Below are 21,893 nucleotides of genomic sequence, written 5' to 3' on the forward strand. Positions count from 1 at the left end.
ACTGGCACAATACCTTATGGGAAAATAGATCTGCCTGCATTTCCCTGCTGCAACCCCCTCTTTACCTTGCATGTACCTTCACCACATCAGTCTTCATAGTGTGTCCTTTTAATTAGTTTATCTATGTGGCTTCCAATTAGGTGCAGGGCATTTGAAAAGATCATTTTATTTATATTCAAATTCCCAGGATTCAACTCAAAGACAGGAACCTCTAAGTGCTCACTAAATTCTTATTCATTTATATGTAGACTTGTGGAAGATATGATTTTTTAAAAGCAGTAGGCAACAAACTCCAGAATAATAGATTGATTGGTTGGAATATACCAGAATAATTATGTGAACAATGGAGTATAATAAGGGTAAGCATGAAATTGTTTATGAGAATATCAGATGCCTTTCCAGAGTTAACTTAGCCTTGAAGTAGGTTTCTGAGAATAATTTTGAAATTATATTCTATACTATGCCTAAAGTAGACAGTATTTATTGCAGCATGTTGAATAGGTTATGGCTTAAAATAAAATTGGATTAAGGCAATATAAACTCAAAGGGCTGAAGTGAAAATTAAATAAAGAAAAGTGATCTACCTTAAAGAATTTCAGAGAAAGAATTGGCATGATGTAATGATGAACTGTCCAAAGACTTCCACATGTTTGTGTCATTATAATAGATTACAATAGGTATCTCCAAAAAGGAGTCATCTTCTGGAGAGCATGGTTACAGCAATGTTACAGCCAGTGTTGGATTTATATTGTGGTCTAAATACCACTGGCTGTCTATGATTCCCTGATCCTGTAAAATGTACAGCCAATCTGGGAAAATTAAATTGAGATCTGGAGTCTGTGAGTTCTCATCTGGCTGAAATCCCCATATACATCCCAGGCCAGGATCCCATATGAGCTTAATTAAAGCTCTAAGATCAAGGAGGTGAAAATCAGTGAGATCCAAAAATACATTTCTGTATAAAGCAATTCCCAGGTTTCACCTAACTACAAATTTTTTGACTTCCTAAAGACTATTATATTCTATTTTTGTAAATTAAAATTATTTTGTATATATTATATAAAATAATATAATTTATTCATATATAAATTCTTTCCTCTGGCTATTATATTAAAAAGACAAAATGTCTTGTCACTTTTGCTCTATATCATTATGTAACAGAATGCCATCATCAAAAACATAGAAGAGGATGTACAAACAACCTGATTGGCATGAGAAAGACTTAGATGCATCCTCTATCCACTATATGCTGGACATTATGTATCATTTACACACATCGATTTTCCCAAATCAATATACATCTTACAGATAAGGTAGAAAATTGACAGTTGCCTGATGTCACACAGATAAAAGTTAGAACTCTCCATATCCAAAGTACATACATACTCCTTGCGCTACACCACATTCCTCTTCAAAAGCATCTATCAACAAGTTACCTGATGTCAGAAATGTCCTTATGTTATTGTTTAATATATGCAGCTGCCATAAATGTATTATTACACACCTACTTATTTTTTTTACAAATGGGAAAGCAGAGCCACATGAAGATGATTCATCTATGATTATGCCAATATAAAGCAGAAAATATTTAAGCATAGGAGTGTTTAACTCCAAGAAGTACTGGAGATACACTGAACCAAATAATTATAAGTGCAATTTAGAGAATCACTTCATCTTGTCAAATCTGAGACTATATGATTTGGGAAAGTCATTTTTTGTTTTTGAGGTTCCATTTTCTATCCTCTCCTACCTGTCTAATCAGTCTACTGCCAAGATCATGACAAGGAAAATAAGAAATTTTACTTATAAATAAAAATTAGCATGTGAAGTGTTACACTGGAGTTGCTCTACTTCAAATCCACATTCAGTGGTTTAAGACATAATTACTGAGTTACAATTTAAGGCCTAATTTTGTTTAGCACTACCTGTTGGCAAGCTTTTGAGAAAAGTTAGTAAACTGTCTGCTTATGCCTATTTCTTTTATAAAATCCCCTTATTTAAATTTTACTCTTTTAGAAGGGAAGTAAGACTAAAACATAAAAGATTTGAATCACAGAATCACTCATCATTTGACTATGTAAAATGCTGAAGTACACTTTTTGTCTGATATGTAATCCAAAGATAGTCTTCAGAATCTATCAGGCTGTTAATTAGATGTTATGTATTACTTGGCTCTAAATTAATTAAGTTTTGGTGGATCTTATATTATAAAGGTGTGATAATTCTATGAAGAACAGAGATCATTTGAGTGATTAGTTTTTTTTTAATAATTGCAATAAATTTCTTTCAAATTTTTATGCTTATATTACTAAGATGTAAATTAAATATACTTTCAAAAAGTAACTCTTTGCTTTCTCAAATCCTTAGACTATGACCAAAGAAAACTTGAGAGTGTCACCAATTACTAGACCCATTTTCTAAACTGGTGGTTGGGAAGCTACACTGGATCTCCAGTGAAGGAGCTGGCACAGGCCCCCTCCTTGCAGTCATGGCACATTGTCCCCTTCTTCTACAAGGACAACCTCTCTGAGAGGCTGCTCCAGAACAAAGTGTGGTATCTTGTGAGATGCAATTCTTAACATAGATCATTATAGAGGATATTTTTTCAGAAGGCCAAAGTTATAAGATTAACGTCTCCTGAAATTCACACAAACTAGCATTAGAAACATATCTATTCAGAAAGCAATGCTTCTTTGTTTATGAGATGAAAATCAGAACCATGGGAAAATTAAATAAAAACTGAAAGCCCTTCTTTCACTAGTGCCCAAAATGGAAATGTGGAACCCACTGTCCTAATACATGTGAGCTTTAATATTGAGGCAATGGTACATAGGAAACCAAGTTTTTAAATCCTTCAAAGAGTTAACTTTATTAATAGAACAAGTTTCCAAGTATTTTTTCTCCAAAAATGTAAACATTTTTATGACAGGAAATAGTCTGTTTTAAAATAAACATAATCACACATTTTTAGAAAATTTGCTTTTCTAAAAGAGTTTTTGCAAACATCTCATTTGTTCTTCCCAACAACCCTGACAGAAAGTAAGGCATGGACTTTACCCTTATTTTTCAGATGAGGGAAGAGAAGTGTTCTAGAATAATAATAGAGGCCACAGGGCTCAGAAGTGGTTGAGCCAATACAGAGAAGCTGTCTGTAAAGTTCAGGGTTGTGTTCACTTATGTTTATAGAAAACACTAGCAATTCTGATATTAGCACAACAGAAATTGGGAGACAAATAAATAGGAATCAAAAAGTATGAAAGGAAGTGGTATTGTTCAGCTCCAGGGCAATGGCAGGTTTTCATTGATCTCCCATATGTCTTCACTTGGACAAGTAAGGTCATCCTTCAGATCCTACCTCCTAGGGCAAGGAGAAAATTCCTGCAGTATATAACAATTTAGCAGGGATCTGAAACCCATACTGTAGGGAATTGTGGGTTACAGCATTACAGGCTATGTAAAGAACAAGAAGGCTGATGTCTATGCTTATGATATATTGAATGTAATGTGATCTCCCCAATCTCTGCATCAGTGAATATAAATGAAGGGAGTGGGGGGGGAAATACACACACACACACTTAGGTAAGACTGCCTGTGCTGCAGTAGTGATAGCACTGCAATAGTACTCTTCTTAAATTAAATTTGGAGACTAGGATAGGGCCCCTATGAAAATATATTGGAAGTCATAAACCTTTTCTTTAGAAACTGTATACATACATTTTAACAAACAGTATTTTCTAGAGTTCTGGAATGTTTATAGATTTCCCTGAGTAAATTTCAGAATCTCCATGGAATCTGTGAACTGGAAACTAAGAGCCGCTGATATATATTCTAATAATCCATGAATTAAACCTAATGTTTTAGCACAAGAAAACAGACATTTAAACAGTCTGATGTTAAACATATCAATCAACTAATTTTGGTTTAATTAAAAATTAGTGAATTCTGCAAAAAAAAAAACATAATCCATTGGACGAAACCAAAAGAAAACAAAAAAAAAATGAGAATTTAAATTTGTTCATGTCTCTAGCTACCGTTTAATCTCAGAGTTGATCAGAAACTGAAGGATAAAAATCTCATCTCATCAGCTCATCGCTGCCTTGTCCTACACATAAACTCTACAGTTTAACTACTGGTGACCAAATCAAAGGCAGGATAGGGTATAGTATTACAAGAGATTCTCTGAATATGAAGTGGTTTCACAAGTAGGTCACCCGAGTTATCAGCCTACCAGAGTCTTCTGTTTGCTGTTCTGATTTAAGTTTCACCTGTTTTTAAACTCTCTGCAACTAGAATAGTAGTTGCTCCTTTAATGTGTATCAATAGTGTGAACCAATCACATCTTGGCTCTAAAATCTCACAAAGGTAGGCATTTTTAGGAGCTTGCCTACACAGATTGCTTCAACATAGCTGCAGGGCATTTGCAATTTGCATTTCTCTAATTAGTGAGTTTGCACATTAGCTACCACCACAGCAAACAGCCACCACTGTGTTTCCTGTATGTATGACACCTCTTTACACCAAAGAGCCTTCACTATGAATCCTCAATTAGAGAAAGAGATTGAATCTTTGCCAGACCATAGAAAAACTATGAACTTCCCTTTTTCTTTCCCTTAAGGAAACTTGGAATTGACTCATTTCCAAAGTGAGAAATGAACAGGAGAACTGCTGTTTTCTGACTCCTCCTGTCCTAAATGGAAGGTAGTTCAAAGTGAACTGGTTATGATATTTTGAGCTAAAAGAAGAAATTATTATAACTAGGAATAGCTTTGAAATGGAGAATCAGAAAAGATTATGGAGGTACTGCTGAAAGCTTTGATAAATACAAAGCATATGCTTTGCCTAAAGCCAATATCACTTTGGCTTACTCTAATTTTTTCACCAAAGTGCAAGGAAACGTGATTATTTTTTAAATAGCACAAGAATCATCAAGAGATACTATGTATGTAGATCCTGACAAAGTGCTGAGTGATGTATTCCTCAGTTTTGACTCCCAAACTCCAGACTGACATTTTACATTAAGATCTAAGATTCTTCTAAACCATGTATGTTCTACTGGATTCCATTTTACTTGGCTGAGTAAAATGTCTCTGTATACACACAAGCAAGCATTGGGGAAAGATTCCAATGGCTATGCAATTAAATAAAAAAAAAGTTATAATATGGAAACATCATCTCTATCTTTTTCCTCCATCAACAAACAGTAATACTGTGAATACTAATAGTGTCAGGAATACAATTGTCACACAGCTAGTAAGTGGAACTTCAGAGCAGTATGAAATCAGATTCCATATTTTCCACCTGTCCTTTACAAGTGGAAATTTTCCAATAAACATGGGCTGAGTGTGTACATGTGTGTGTTATGTACACATGAGGAGGGAAGTAGTGGGAGGAAATTACAGAATTATAGCATTTTAAGCCATTTTTCATAATCCCGCTCTAGTGAGATTTCCAACAACCTCTGCTAGAAAATAAGTATCAGAGTTAAACATTTACCACACAAATACTGACCTCTGACCAGAAACATTTTGCAGAGGTACAAATAAAATTGTATAAGTCAATGCTCATTACATTGAGCAGGATTTTGTGTGTGTGTGTGACAAGTTTTTATTGATCCTAGCTAGGCTACAGTCAGAGAAATCATCTGTCAAGAGCTTTCTAAAAGCCTGCTCTGTCTCATCTCACCTAGTTGTTCATCCTAAGAAATACAAACTTGACAGCAGAATACTAGCAAACGTTAACAGCAGAGCCCATACTGTTAATAACGTTGGCTGTGTGCCATTCTGGAATGGTCTGAGTCATTCTGCCATTTCACAGTTCTAAACAATGTTGAAGAATGAACTTTGTTTGTTAGTGAGTAGACAGAAGTCATCTTTATGATTCTAAGAATGTGGGGAGAAGGTGGTGGGATTAGCAGAGAACAGGATGTGTGATGAGCTGGACATTTACTGAAGATAGTTTTTTTTTTTTGTGTCCCTACAGAAATACTCAAATTTTATTGTCCATGTGAAGAGGAAGGACCTATTCATAAGCAAGGGTGTGTGTCCAAATTCAACAAAAATCACATAGAGGCAGTAGTCCCATTAATGTGTTAACTATACATAATATTTTTCTTTTTTTTTAGAGAGAGAGCTTTTAATATTTATTTTTCAGTTTTCGGTGGACACAATATCTTTATTTTATTTTATGTGGTGCTGAGGATCGAACCCAGCACCCTGTGCATGCCAGGCAAGCGCGTTACTGCTTGAGCCACATCCCCAGCCCAATATTTTTCTTTTAGAGGAATTCTTTATGTGTAAGCATCACTCATATTTAGTTTCACTTAATGATAACAATTGCAACAAGAATAATGAATAAGCCTTTATGAACACTAGTTATAAAAACTACCCCATTTCAGACTTCATGGTGTGTGGTTTGTCTTTCTCCATTTAAAAAAAAATAGTTGTAGATGGAACCAATACCTTTATTTTATTTATTTATTTTTTACGTGGTGCTAAGGATTAAACCCAGTGCCTCATGTGTGCTAGGCAATGCTGTAACTCTGAGCTACAATCCCAGGCCCTCTTAGATTGAAAATGACACCAAAAACTTTAAATGATTTTATCTGTGACTCATAATTAATAAGAGACTGCTAGAGTCCAGCCCAGGTCAGTCTGGCTTTCCTGTTCATATTTTTCTTTTGACACATTCATTTCCCAAGGCTTCATTAATGAAGTACCAAAATCTGGGTACCATAAAAGAACACAAGAGTGTTCTCTCGAGGTTCTAGAAGCAAGGAGTCATAGTGTTGGTAGGGATATGCTGTCTCAGAAGGGTCCAGGGTACGACACTCTCAATCCTCTTTCCAGCTTCTGGTGGATCCCTGCTGTCCTTGGCTTCCTTAGCTCATAGCTCTATCATTCCAACTTCTGTTGTATTCATTACACGGCCATCTCCTTTGTTCGTGTGTTTATGTCTCTCTACATATAAGGACACTAATTCTTGGTCACCTCAAGCTAGCAAGACATTATATTAACTAATTATATCTATAAAGACCCTATTTCTAAATACAATCATATTCTGAGGTAACAGGTAGCATGTTTTGAAGGGATACAATTATAACTAGTATATTCCACCCACTGGCCCCTCATATTCACTCTCATCCCATATGCAAAATATATCCACTCTATCACAATATCCCAAAAGTTTTTAATCTATTTCAACCTGAAGACTAAGTCCAAAATCTCAACAAATTATCAACTGGAAGATTCCAAATCTTATCTAAATCTTCCAAAACATGTATGGGTTCAAGATTCTGAGTCTGATGAATCTTGGAACAAAATTCCTCTTTAGCTGTGGATCTGTAAAACTGGAAAAAATTCTCTACTTCCAAAAGTCATAAAATGATATTCGCATACCTACAAGAAAAAAAATGGAAAGAATAAAGAAACTGGTTTCAAACAAGTCTAAAAACCAGAAGATAAAATTATTTTATATTTCAGGTCCTAATAACAACCCTCTATGACTTGATGCTTGATATTACCTGTGGGCCCAGGTTAGCAGTACCAATCTTTGTGATTGAGGTGTCAGCCCTTCCATCTGAGCTCCATGAAGCAGTAGCAATCTATGTAGTCCATTTTAAACTTGTGTGCCCCAGAAGCCTGATAAACTTTTTTGTATTTTCCTGTCTTTGATTCCTTAAGTCCAAGATGGCATTGTTTCTTAAAATCCTTGTTGGCCTTCTGTGAACATCAAGGATGTCTGTACCATTAGACCTGAGGGCTTTCCACATATGCTTCCCAGGTGGCCCCTTATCTATTCCTGACTTCTATTGAGAGGATTAATTGGATCCATAAAACATCTGTCTAATATCTTCAGAAAAACTTTTACCCAGCCAAATCTTGATATTTTCTTTAGAGCATGAATTAGCATCCTTTGCAATGTGGATTTGATGAGGATTTCCTAAATTATTTCCCTTTTTTACCATAATAGATTCTTTTTCAATTGATCTTTAGTCTCCCAGTTGAAAGGCAACACCCTCTATACTCTGTTTGGAAATCTCTGATAAATGTTCAGGTTCATCACATACAAGTCCAACATTTCATTGAATAGTAGAACAGAATGAAGCCAAGTGTCCCACCACTCTCTAACAAGGATTGCCTTTTAACCAGTTTGCAATAACATGCTTCTTTTTATTTCCTGTGAGACCTCACCAGAGCATTTCTAATGAATGTATTTCTTCCAACATTCTGTTTATGATATACACATCTTTCAAGATGATAGAAACTTTTCTACAATGGTCTCCACATTCATCTGAACCTTAATCAGAATCATTTATTTTATGGTGAAATAAATAATTTATATTTTACATGAAAATATGTTCTTAAATTATTAGTAAATGTTTAAGTATCAGGTTACAAAGTAGTATGTAATAAATTGATTATAAATTATAGATTATAATAAATCTATATGAGAATTTATGGATGTATACCAACATGAAATTATAAAATAATCATAAGCATTGATCATAAACTATACACCATCAATTTGCTTAGAATATCACATTATTATTTCAGCGACAAGTAGAAGAAAACCGGGAGTCTATTTATACATAATGAATGAATCTATGTACACCTAATGAATGAATTGTGCAGCTAAAATTAATATTCAGGAAATGCTACCTCCCAAAAAAAATCTATGTGCTAAATTTGTTTCAAGGATCAGATACATTCATAATTATTTTGTATGTCTTGTGCATTAAAAAAAAAACCCTGTAAAATATAAAACAACCACAGAAAAGTCTTTCAAACAGAAACTTTCGCATTACCCCTAAATTCCAACTTTTTGAATATGGGTCCACTTTCAAATAAGACTTGGGTGATGGAAAAAATATATGAAGAAAAGTTATGTTCAAATTTTCAATACTAATTATTCTAGATTGTCTAAACAATATTTGAGTGTGTATTAAATATTTTGAACATATCATAATTTTGATGACTACATAAATATGTCAAAAATTTCCAAACCTGAAATATACTTAATAGAACTCCGCCTTGTCTATGTTAGGGGAATTCAAACATGCTAAAACTTATTGGTGTGGATATGAGGTCTTAATTATCACGCAATTGAAAACTGACCATGGTATCTATATTGGACATTCACTAGAAAGTGTATATTGATGCTTAGACAAAATTCAGGCATGCAGATTTAAACTAGAATGGACATGATGTGTCAGAGAATCTTCCACAGGAACTATGTAATTATATTTCATTTTTTTGATTTGTCCAAATTATTTTTCTAGGTCTTTCATATGTTTCTAAACATATTGTATTTGTTATTTGAAATAGAATTGTAATGAAATAATAAAGATTGTATGAAATAATGAAAATTGTAAATTTAAAAAGACAAATATATTTGAATTTGGATTTAATGTGCAAATTGTATTTTTTATTTAAAATTGTGTTCTTGTAATGTGGGCCCAGGTTAGCAGTACCAACCTTTGTGATTGATTTAATTTAATTTTTTTTTTTGGTATATTTGGTTATAAGTTTTTAAAAATTGCTATGCCCATACAATAAATATTTGACTAAAATATCTATATCTTTTTTACTACATTATTAAATGTTAATATCAAAAGTGAAAGTATTCTCTAAAAAAAAAAGGAACAAGACAAGGATGCTCTCTTTTACCACTGTTATTCAACATCGTCCTTGAAACTCTAGCCGGACCAATTAGACAGAAGAAAGAAATTAAAGGGATACAAATAAGAAAAGAAAAACTCAAACTATGCTTATTAGCAGATAACATGATTCTATACTTTGAAGATCCAAAATATTCCACCAGGAATATCCTAGAACTCATGAATGAATTCAATGAAGTAAAAGGATACAAAATTAGAACTTATAAATCAAATTCATTTAAATACATCAGTGATAAATCTGCTGAAAGTGAAATTAGAAAAACTATCCCATTCACAATAGCCTCAAAAATATAAAATATTTGGGAATCAATTTAACAAAACAGGTAAAAGATCTCTACGATGAAAACTATAGAACACTAAAGAAATAAATTGAAAAAGGCCCTAGAAGATGGAAAGATCTCCCATGCTCCTGGATAGGCAGAATTAATATTGTTAAAATGGCCATTCTACCAAAAGTACTATACATATATAATGCAATTCCTATTAAGTTTCCAATGATGTTCTTCATAGAAATAGAAAAAGCAGTCATGAAATTAATTTGGAAAAATAATAGACCCAGAATAGTGAAATCAATCTTTATCAAAGTGAAGCAGGGAGCATCACAGTACCAGACCTTAAATTATACTACAGTGCTGTAGTAACAAAAATGGCATGGTATTGGCACCAACACAGACATGTAGACCAATGGTGTAGAATAGAAGACACAGAGACAACATAAATAGGGTTATCTCATACTAGATAAAGGTGCCAAAAACATACCTTGGAGAAAAGATAGCCTCTTCAACAAATGGTGATGGGAAAACTGGAAATACATATCTAGCAAAATGAAATTAAACCCCCATCAGAATCATATTTACCTCCCATGTTTCTACCAATGGTTTCTTCAAGTAAATGTAAGTTTTTTTTTTTTTTTTTTAAATCAAGTGCCTGAAAATTATTTCAGCCTTTCCCATCAATCAATTCCAGAGTCACTTTTATATAAAATATACATATGAATACTTAAATGTATATGATATGTATATAAATGTGTCTATGTATATTGAGATATATATCAATTTGCCTAAATTTGAATATATATCTTACATATAAGTATATTATGATAGAGATGTAGAACTAAGAATATAAATGATGCAAATATATCAAGGAGATATAGTTGAAAAATCAGACATAACCCCTCATATTTATGATGAATTGGCTTTTGACAATCATACTAAGACAATTAAATGAGGAAAAATAATCTTTCCCTGATATGATTAAACAGAGGGGTGCTTTACCACTGAGCTACATCCCTAGTTCTTTTATACATTTTTAAAAAATTTTGAGACAGGGTGTCTCTAAGTTGCTAAGGGTCTCACAAAGTTACTGAAGGAAGCCTCAAATTTGTGATTCTCCTTTTTCAGCCTCCTGAGTAGCTGGTATTACATATGTGCACCAATGTGTCTATTAAGAATTTTTTTTATATAAATTGTTGCTTGATCAGCAAAATAGCCATGTGAAAAAAATGTTAGGCTCCCACCTTTACTACTTATAAAAATGATCTCAAAATGAGTCTTAGATCTAAATGTATTACCTGAAAATATAAAATTCTATGAAGAAAATGTAGGTGTAAAAATGTGGTCTGGTGTCAAGTAATTTTTTTCCTTATATAAGACACCATCAAACAAAGTAATTGGACTTAAAAGTAGTATTTTTGTGTTGAGAACTATGCTATCAAGAGAGTGAAAAGTCAACACACAAAATGGAAAAAGTTATTTTCAAATACATATCTCGAATAAGGGATTTGTGTCAAGACTATGCCAAAAATTTTTATAATAAAATAATATGTAGACAAGTGACCCCTTTTAAAAAGTGAAGAAATGATAGGGATAGAAATTTCTCCAAAAGGACATACAAGTGACAAAGAAATATATGAAAACTTGCTCAATATTATTAGTCATCAGGGAAAAGGTAAATCAAAAAACACAACAAGAGAACTTCACAACAACTAGGGTAGTGATAGTCAAAAAGGCACAATAAAAAGTGTGGGTGAGGATGAGAAGAAATTGAAAACTTCAAACATTGCTGCTAGGAATGTAATATTTTGCAGCTGCTTTGGAAAACAGTTTGGCAGTCCTTCAAATGTTGACTTAGAGTTACCATATGATCCAGTGGTTCTGCTCCTAAGCATTTATACTCAAGAGAAATCACAGCTTGTGTCCACACAAAAACTTGAAGATTAATATTTATAACGGTCTATTTATAATAGCAAAAACATGGAAACAACATAATTGTTCATCAGCTGATGAATGAATAAAATGCTATGTGAGGGGCTGGGGGGGTATATAACTCAGTATTAGAGCATGTGCTTAGCAGGTGTGAGGCACTATAGTCAATTTCCAGCACCAAAAAACAAAGTTATATGATATATTTATACAACATAATATTATTTAGTAATACAAGAGAACATGTAATGTTAATACACCATAACATGGATAAATCTTGAGAACGTTATACTGTGAAAGAAACTAGCCACAAAATACCATATATTGCCTGATTCTGTTTACATAAAAGATCCAAAATAGGTAAATCACTATAAACAGTGAATTCTTAGTTTCCAAGAGAAGAGTGCAGGATTTCTTTTAGTGGTTATAAAATGGTATAAAATTAAATGGTGGCAAAGGTTTAATAATTTTATAAATATACTGAGTATTTTATACATTGTAAATAGGGAAATTTCATGAAGTTTTAATTGTGTATCAATTAAGCAATTAAAATAATTTGAACAAGAATGCATTAATGATGCAGAAGTATTTTTAAAGTCCATAAATTAAAGGACATATTGCCATATTGAAAAAAACTTTGACAATTAGCCTTTACAGAATCTTTTTCAATCTGCTAAAGTAATTGTGTTATACTCTACACTGTCCACTGAAAATTTCTACTGAATTTCTTTGTTATGTAGTAATTTGCCTACTTCTTTTTCTAATCAATTTATCTATTTTTCATAGTATGTGCTATTTCTCTCAACTTGGCCTAATTTGCAAATTTCCCATACTATTTACACCATTCTAAAAGAAAGTCAAGTTGCTAATTAAATTGGATCTACTACAATTCTCATGACACCAGCCCAGACACCCCAACAAGGTGCATTTATATTTATCAATTCTTTTTGTTGTTCGTCTTTGATCAATTTTCTCTCTGGCATCTTTCTATGAAATTGACTTTATTTTTAGAAAATAGGAGAATATAAAATGTCTCTATTGATTATTATATAAAAGGATAAATAGGATTCTTTTGAACATTTTAAAATTAATTACTACACTTTCTACAGTCCATTTATATTATACTAGGTTATTGGACTTAGTGGCTAATTTGGATTTAAACATTAATATTTTAGAACACCAGGGTTAGTTGGGAACTTAATCATACTATATGAGATATTCAGGCACATAAATTATGTGTGTGTATATAAGAAGATACTTACTCTAATCCTTCAAATCCTTCATTTTTTTTCTCAAATGGGAGAGAATGACTTGTCAGTTACTCAGAGTGAACAGCATCAAGAAGACTTCCCATCTCAATTTTCACCTTCAGCTCTGATTCACTTCAAAATTACTAGATCATTGAGGTGGTAGCAATTATGGAGCTTGATTAATTAATATTCCAAATCCCAAGTATATGGTTCTATGGGCTGGGAAAATTAAATAAACAGACACCAGCAAAGAGGGATTGCATTAAGATATCAGTTTCATAAACTGCAGTGCAGATATCCTAATTAAGCAGCATTGGAGAATGCTACAAGGCCTTCCTCATTGAGCTGAATACTCACACACCTAATGGAAGGCATGTGTTTGACGAAAAGCAGTCTCCCAATACTAATGGTGTCTGCTGCAAAGGGAACAGAACTACAGATGGCCAACTGGGGTAAGCAGTGATAGCAAAACCATATTTACTCCAAGTAATTCAAATAGGTCCAGGATTTAAAGAATAAGGTCCCAAAGGCCAGAAAATGATTTACCTCTGCTCCGATTTCATCAATCTGAAATGTCAATCTTTTTTTTGTGAAATCAACAGAACCAATGAATGTAGAGAAAGCCTGGAGGTGCCTTCCAACACTATTGTCTTTACAGAGTTGACAGAGATGCCCTCCATCTCTACCGACTTCATTGGAAATAAAATTTAGGCTAATCAGGAGATCCTTCCTCTTCCCCACAGCAGAACAGTCGTAGGAACTCACCAACTATTTGGTCAGTGCTGTCTGCCTCATTACAATGCCTTCAAAATTCAGGCAGTATTTATAAAGTTATAGCCCAGTGAACTGAGGAAACTGTCCTAGTATATTCATTCTCTCCCCTCACCTCATAATTTTAATTTGTCCCTTTATGGATATCAAGACACTGACTTTTTGCTCTCTCACTTTATTTTTATTTTCTATCATTGACATTGCCTCAGCTTTATATCTTTTACCCAAGAGGCATATTGCAGTTAATCTTCACCTCAACTCAGACTTCTGGGACTTCAGTCCAAATCCATGGCCTGAGATTTTACTAATCCAGGAAAGGAGACTAGAAAACTGTGTTTGTCTATTCTCAAATTCAAATTGATTTAATATTTACATGTCACAGATACCACATTATGACTACTGATGTCTCTCAACAGTCCTATTAAGTGAGATTTTTCTTAGTAGCATTGATTATGAGAGATAATATTTACTGTTTTTCATTTGTCAGTCTTGTTCTAATTGTTTTATGTATAAACATTGTCCTTACACTAAATCTATGAGGTTTGTGTCATTTAAATCTTCATTTTGGTTATAAGGAATATAAACTAAAAAAGTTAAGAACTCTTTCAAAATTGGGGTAGTAAATGACAAAACTTGAATTTGATCCAGGAAGGTTTCCTCAGATGGCAAAGGTAATGTTATGGGAATTGAGTAACTACACCATCTTCATAATTGACAAAGTCTGCTCCAGAATTCACACACAAGACTTTCTTTCACCAGGGTCTCTTTTCTATCACATTTTAGTGCACAATTAATGAGGAATGAGAAATATAAAGCAATATAATCATATATTTTTCTTAATAATAGAAATATTTAAATCACAGATTAAAAATAGTTCAAACTAAATGTGAGAAATTCATAGACTGTAATCATCATTCATTTGTGCTCCCAGTTTCTCAACTCAGACTTTAATTAATTCATAGTGACCCCATCAACAGCTCCATCAACATTTAACAGTTTTAAATACAAGTGTATGGAAATAGATAAAGTTTAAGGCTTCAAATGTTATTATATTTTAATAAGTAATTTTAAATTCTTAATTTAGATGTCTGAGGCATAGCAGTGGGAAATTTTTAGCATATAAAGCTCCTGGGGATAAGCCAGAGGATCCACTAAGAAGCAAGTGCATGTTACTGGCTGGCAAATAGCACGGAGGGCTCTGCTTACCTGAAACAGACTGTGAGTTGTGACTTCAACTCCTGATTTCCTGAATGTGAAATGGATGTTCCCTTCCAATGCCTCATGTAAATAAATGCTCATATCTTCCCATTATAGCTAGACAACAAATACAACCTGACACTAAAGACAGAAGATCTGCCCAGGTTCTCCAGGTACTATTTGATTCTTACAACTCACCATGCTTCGCTCTTCCCAGACATTCATGCAGTGCTTTCAGAATGGAGCCAGAAGGAAAAAATGGCACAGACTTACTTTGTCTTTCTCATGTGAACCATTCACACTGTGTTCCATGACCACACTCAAGCTGTATTTCTTAGTTACATTATCTCAGTTTATTAATGGCAATGCTATGTAGAAAATATATAAAACTCTTCCTAAGATCAAGATAAAAAGTTAAATCTCATCAATATTCCCCATTCTACTTATCTGTCTGGTTTCCTTCGTCTTCATTGTGGAGAGAATAATGACAATAATCTTTGTCATGCAATCATTCCCTCATTTATATTATTAATCTTAAAACTATTACATATCTGTCAATCATTTTGAGCACATTATATGATGACTCTGATCATAATACCTAAAATAATTCAACATTCACTGGTGGGTCCTGAGTGATTATACTTCAAAATCTTGCATTGCATCCAGGGACCTAAGTGCGCAGATACCTTTCTGCAAGAGTCTCCATTTTACTATTTATTTATTTATATATTTACAGGATTAAACTCAGGGACACTTGGCCACTGAGTCTCACTCCTAACCCTATTTTGTATATTTTGTGTTGTATTCAGAGACGGAGTCTCTCTGAGTTGCTTGGTGCCTCGTTTTTGCTGATGCTGGCTTTGAACTTGTGATCCTCCTTCCTCAGCCACCCCAGCTACAGGGACTACAGTCATAAGCCACTGTTCTCAGGTCCCATCCATTTTATTCCACTTGGAAATCCACTCATCTCTAATCACATGTCTAGTACCAGACTTCACTCATCATCACTGTGTCTTATAAATAGGAACTCTTCATCTTAAGTCATATGAGAATCTCTAATGGATGAAAGGATATCAAAGGTGTCTTCTTCACTTTATACACTCTACTCCAGTTATCATAGTGCCTAATATCTACAGTTCTCTAAACAGATAGTTATTGATTTAAATCAATAGAAATGCTTAGCTCAGTATAAACATTTTTATTAACACCCACTGATGTGTAGAGAACACAAAGAAATTTGTAGAGATTTCAAACAAAAATAAATTTGCTTTCCACAATAGATTGGAATGGATAAATGTATGGGAAGAAAAGAGGGCTGAAAATTGTAATACTAAACTGCCATGATTATGGTATATAGAAACGGTAGATATATTTTATATTACACAGAGCTTAGAATATCATATGAATGGAAAATTTTGAGAAAATGAAATTTAAAGGTAGAAGATGAGACAAGCTTCTCAAAATGAATAGGAAAATGAAGTGCATAGACTGAGAGGAGGATGATTGCACGGCTGGAATATTCAGAGCAAATGCATTGCCAATCCACTTTCAATCAAGGTATGACATAGACTACTACCTTGACAACTAAACTTGGCAAAAACACTTCTCTCTCTCAGTCTGAAACTAGTGCATAGTTAAGAATATTAACTCAAAGTCACAGTTGCTTTTATAAAATGCCAACCCCTTTCTCCAGTAACCATTTCTTCCTAACCCCCACACCTTCTTATTTAAGTCTACTTATTTCCTTGTCCACAATTTTGTATTAAACACTTACGAAGATAAATATTTAATATTCAATGGCAACTGCTTTCCTGAAATAATGAAGCCTTAGAAGTAGATTAAACACTCTAGAAAATATGTATTCTTTTCAAAAAATAAATATGAAAACCAAAAATTCAAATAAAATATTTTAGCTGAACTAAAATGACCACAAATGCTGCCCAGTATCTTATTTTTTTATTCTAATACATTAGAATTTTTGTTTGCCTAAGACTTTGAACTCATACATAGTATTGTTTTCTCATATTACTTTTTTCTTAAGTTTATCTCTTCATGTTTTGACACCTTTTCAGAATTCAGTTCCCATTACACCTGCTAAAGGATAGAATTCATGATGCCACACCCTGCCATCAATTGATGCAAATACAGTGGGACCTCAGCCACAAAAACAGATTATTTTTCCCCGTGAACTCATCAGAACTTTGGAACTAGGATTTCATGGAGTTCTGGATCAGGGATAACTATAGGTTAACCAAAGAAGAGAATATTTCTCTGGAAATAGACAAGAATAAAATAGGCATGTGAAGAAAAAGAGAGATGCAAAACTATGCAACCTGAAAAACAAAGAGATGATCAAACATCTTGCCGCCATCTCCAAGCATACAGAAGGCTCTTTATTTTCTTGGAAACTATAATACATTTCATATGAATATTTCGTCTTTCCTCCACTTTTGTTATTATACCACCACACTAAGCTCTATAATCTATTAATCCCAACCCTTAACCTTCTCAGTTTTGTCTCATTTTCTTATTTATTCTACTTGAATTCCAAGGTCATTAAAAAATAAAACCTTTAATTTTCACAAAGTGTTTTATATCTCTCTCTTACCCTAACTTTGCCAGACTTATTTTGTTAAAACTTAATTGCTGATTTAATCCAAGTTTCTGGCTGTTCCATATACATACCATGCAGGTAATTATAGCTAAAGAGAAACTCACATCCATGTTGTCTGGACCTACATTAATGTATGTGCTACTGAAATCAAATGAGTCTTGAGGGTACTTAATGATTTTACTACATTTTCCTGGATCATTTTCACTTGCAACTTCAATATGATGATTGCATACTTTCTATCTCCCCTGATTTCCAGTTTTCATTCTTCTATTCTTCACCTTCACTCTCAAATGACAATATTCCTTGTAATAACCTTACAGTAAGACAACTACCAGAAAAATTCCATAAACTTATACATCTAACTCTTAAAATCTTCTTTCTTCCTCTTGACATGGAGGAAATTTCTTGTAATTCTAAGATGCAAATTTAGTTTGTGTATTGTCTCCATTATCTTCTCAACAACTCAAGACCTAATAACTTCATATATACTTGTACAACTTTTTATCTTCAGCCATTCTTGTCTCTGATTTTTAGATGTATATCTATTCCTATTCTCAGTATCTTCACGGCTCATCAGGAGAAGCAACTCCTTCTCATCCTTCTCATATAGTCCATGGCAGCAGCTCACTGCTTTCCACTGCTCTCTTTCTGCTCTGAACTGCTATGATTTCTTGCATGGATGATGGCATTAGCTTCCTCACTCTCTCCTTGGAACTGCTGTCTAAAACAGCCTCAGTGATGCTTCTAAGATATAAATCAGGTCATGACAATATTTGCCTTAAATCATCCAATGGTTCAATGTCTTCCTATTGACCCACAAGACCTTCTGTGACCCAGTTCTTGTCACTTGTTTGATCTCCCTTCCCATCACTCTTTCCCCCCGGCTATTCATCTCTAGCCACTCTAGCCCTCTCTTTCTAGATCTCATTGTGCATGTATCGACTTTATATTCTTTGCATTTACTATACTCTCCTAACCGGAGTTCTCTTGCCCTAAATATCAGCTGGGTCACCACCTCCTTTTCTACAAGTATTTTAAAAAAGTATTGATTCAGGGACTTTACCAGCACTTCCTGGTTAGCTGTAGGCTGACCATCCATCTAACATGCTTCACACTGTTCTAATTTTAGCACTCAGTCCCACATCCCAAGTTCCCCCTGAATTTTGGTCACAGTTGATGTTCTTCATAGCCCTCATCTTCATCTATTCTCACCTTCATCTATTCTTTTACCTATCCTCTTGCTTTTATTTTTTTGATAGCATATTTTACTATTTTTTCATATCTAATAATTAATTTGCTTCATATTTTTATTTGTCCCTCTCTTCCTATCATTGAAATATTCATAAGGGAAGGAATTTTAGTATCTTTTGTTCAGTTTTGTCTTCCCTGAAACCTAGAATAGTGCTTGTAGTGAAAAACCTTTAAATGTTGTTGAAGAAGTAAATAGATATGTGAATAAAATAGAAATAGTTCCCATTGTTCCTGTTTGGTTAAACAAGGATAACTAGATTTCTCTTCTTTGCAACTGAATGAACTTTAAGATTTTCCTAATCCTCTGTGTTTGATAACAAACATTAAATTGTTTATTATGTCTCTGTTTCAGGTCTCATATTTCTCTGAATCAAATGTATCTTTAGCTTCTGTTCTGTTTATTTATAACCCCTTCTCAGTGAGGAGCTTTTCTTTCTTTTTTTTTTAAGAGGGAGGGAGGGAGGGAGAGAGAGAGAATTTTATTATTTATTTTTTAGTTTTCGGCGGACACAACATCTTTGTTTGTATGTGGTGCTGAGGATCGAATCCGGGCCGCACGCATGCCAGGCGAGCGCGCTACCACTTGAGCCACATCCCCAGCCCAGTGAGGAGCTTTTCCATCACACAATTAAGAACTAAGAGATCACATGATACTACATAGATAAGCTTTCTTAAAACAAGACTAAAAGAGAGGTAGATTGTCATAGGCTGACTTGCATCCACTCAAATAAATATATTAAAGTGCTAACTTCCATACTTCAGAATAAACATATTGAAGATAGGTCCTTTAAAGAGGTAATCAAGGCAAAGTGAGTCATACGTGTTGACTTTAATCCTTTATGACTGGAGTCCTTGTAACAAGGACACAAATACAAGGGCAGACTGTGTGAACACACCAGAGCACAGACATCTACAAACCAAGCAGAGGCCTTATGAAAACCAACCCAGTTGACACCTTGACCTTAGACTAATAGCATGCAGAAATATGAGAAAATAAATAAGCTACACAGTTTGTGGTACTTTGCAATGGCCGCCATAGAAAACAAATATAGAGGCTTATTTGAGAATAATGGGGGAAATTTAGGTTTTAAATTCTAAAAATAGAAAACTTGAAGGTTAAATCTTCCTGGTAACATTTTCACATTCTGATATACAGAAACCTTCAAACAGTATTTTGTGTGTTCTGAGTGTGTGTGTGTTTGTATACCATAAAATATGACTTTTGCAGCAATAATACTAATTTCCAAGGTGGTTGTACTTAATGAAACATGGCTTAATATTAACATTGAAATTAGTATTTACAACAATATTATTAGGCACCTGTCTATGAAAGTTATTTTATTATTGAATTAAATGTCATTTAAGAGGAATTTTATGTCACTATGTGATTAATAACCATAGTGATATTTTAATGAATAAATTGTTTTGTTTGCAAGCACTCAATTAGTTATGTTGAGGTATTACCTCTAGCTTTCTACTCATTAATAATAAGTGAAAATTTAAATGCTTTATTTACGTGCTTAATAAATTAACTCACCTGTAGGTGTGTAGCAATCTGAATTTCTGGAACAGAAAATCAAGAGAACAGAGTTCCAACAATTCTAATTTGAGGAAAGTCAACAGTGTGTATTGAAACATCTTCAGTAGACTTAAACGTGTATTCCTTCCCTCCCCCAAGTTTACATAGGTATGCAGTTGTGATTGTATTAATTTTAAGGAAAAAAATAAACGCACTGAGGAATAGTTTACTCATTTGTTTACTAAGTTCCTACTGTCAGACACTAAATTGTAGTTTTTTACTGTTCTTTATCACCAATAGAATCATTCTTTTTTTAATTTAAAAAATTATCTGCTTTTGAATTTCTTTCAAATTTTTGTATATTTTTACTTCATTCCTTTCTTCCTTTATCTCATCTTTGCAGTATTATCAATTAGATTCCAATACTTGTTCCTATAGCTGAGCTCATGTTAAATGAATGAGAAAAGAAAAACTCTAACAATACATAAGGAAACTGAGGTACACAATGTAAAAGAGAAGAGAAATTATCTGGAATGTGCCAGATACTAATTTACGTTCTTTAAATGATTTATATCATCTATTCCATATCATTTCCAAAAGAGATATGGAATAGATGTAACTTTCATCTCTGTATCCACCCTTTTTCTTTTGCCTCCCAGCAAGCAAGACTCAGAGAAGTTAAAAAGTAGTAAAGGAAGGATCAAAGATTTCCATCAGGTCAGGATGATCTTAAGACTGTACTCTTGTTACTAAACAGGATGTCCCTCAAGTATAATGTGCTACATTGCACCTATCTTAGTTGCCTGTGTGTCCCCTTTGGCAGCCTATACCCCATAGGAACTAATTTCTCAACCTTTAAGTCTTTCCAATTCAAATTTCTGTCAAAAGAGATTACTTACTCTGGGTTCCTTGATGTTCTCTTCACTCTAATCTTGCTTGGTAAGGTCTCTGAAGTTAGTCTCAAACATCTGTATGTTTTCTCTAGTAAATCTTTTATCTCTTTTGATCTGAGACATCAGACCCTCATGGCAAGCTTTGAGGATTCATTCAGCTATCCCCCTCACTGAATAAGGTAATCATTTATACCAATTTATTTATATTTATCTTTCTATAGCCCTATGCTCTTAATTAAAACATGTACACCAGCACCCTCGGTTACTTAAACATCTCTGTTACTATTTGACTAGTCCTAAAGTCCCCTGAAGCAAAGCATCAATATACACTGGAGCTCAAAATGAGTTTTGCAAAATGTGAGTCTCTGTTTTTAACTTTTCCTCCTTTGGTCCACGAATACCATTATCAGAAAGATGCTGAAAGTTGCTTTATATCTCTTTCTCCTATATGCATTGGGCTATTTCTTTCCTCATTCAACATTTTCAATAAAAGATTCTTCAAAATTTAGAAGAAAAAAAGT

The sequence above is a fragment of the Marmota monax genome, unplaced genomic scaffold (genome assembly GCF_021218885.2).
Source record: "Marmota monax isolate L192 unplaced genomic scaffold, Marmota_monax_Labrador192_F-V1.1 WCK01_AAM20220418_F8-fsc00104, whole genome shotgun sequence".
In the NCBI taxonomy this organism is placed as follows: domain Eukaryota; kingdom Metazoa; phylum Chordata; class Mammalia; order Rodentia; family Sciuridae; genus Marmota; species Marmota monax.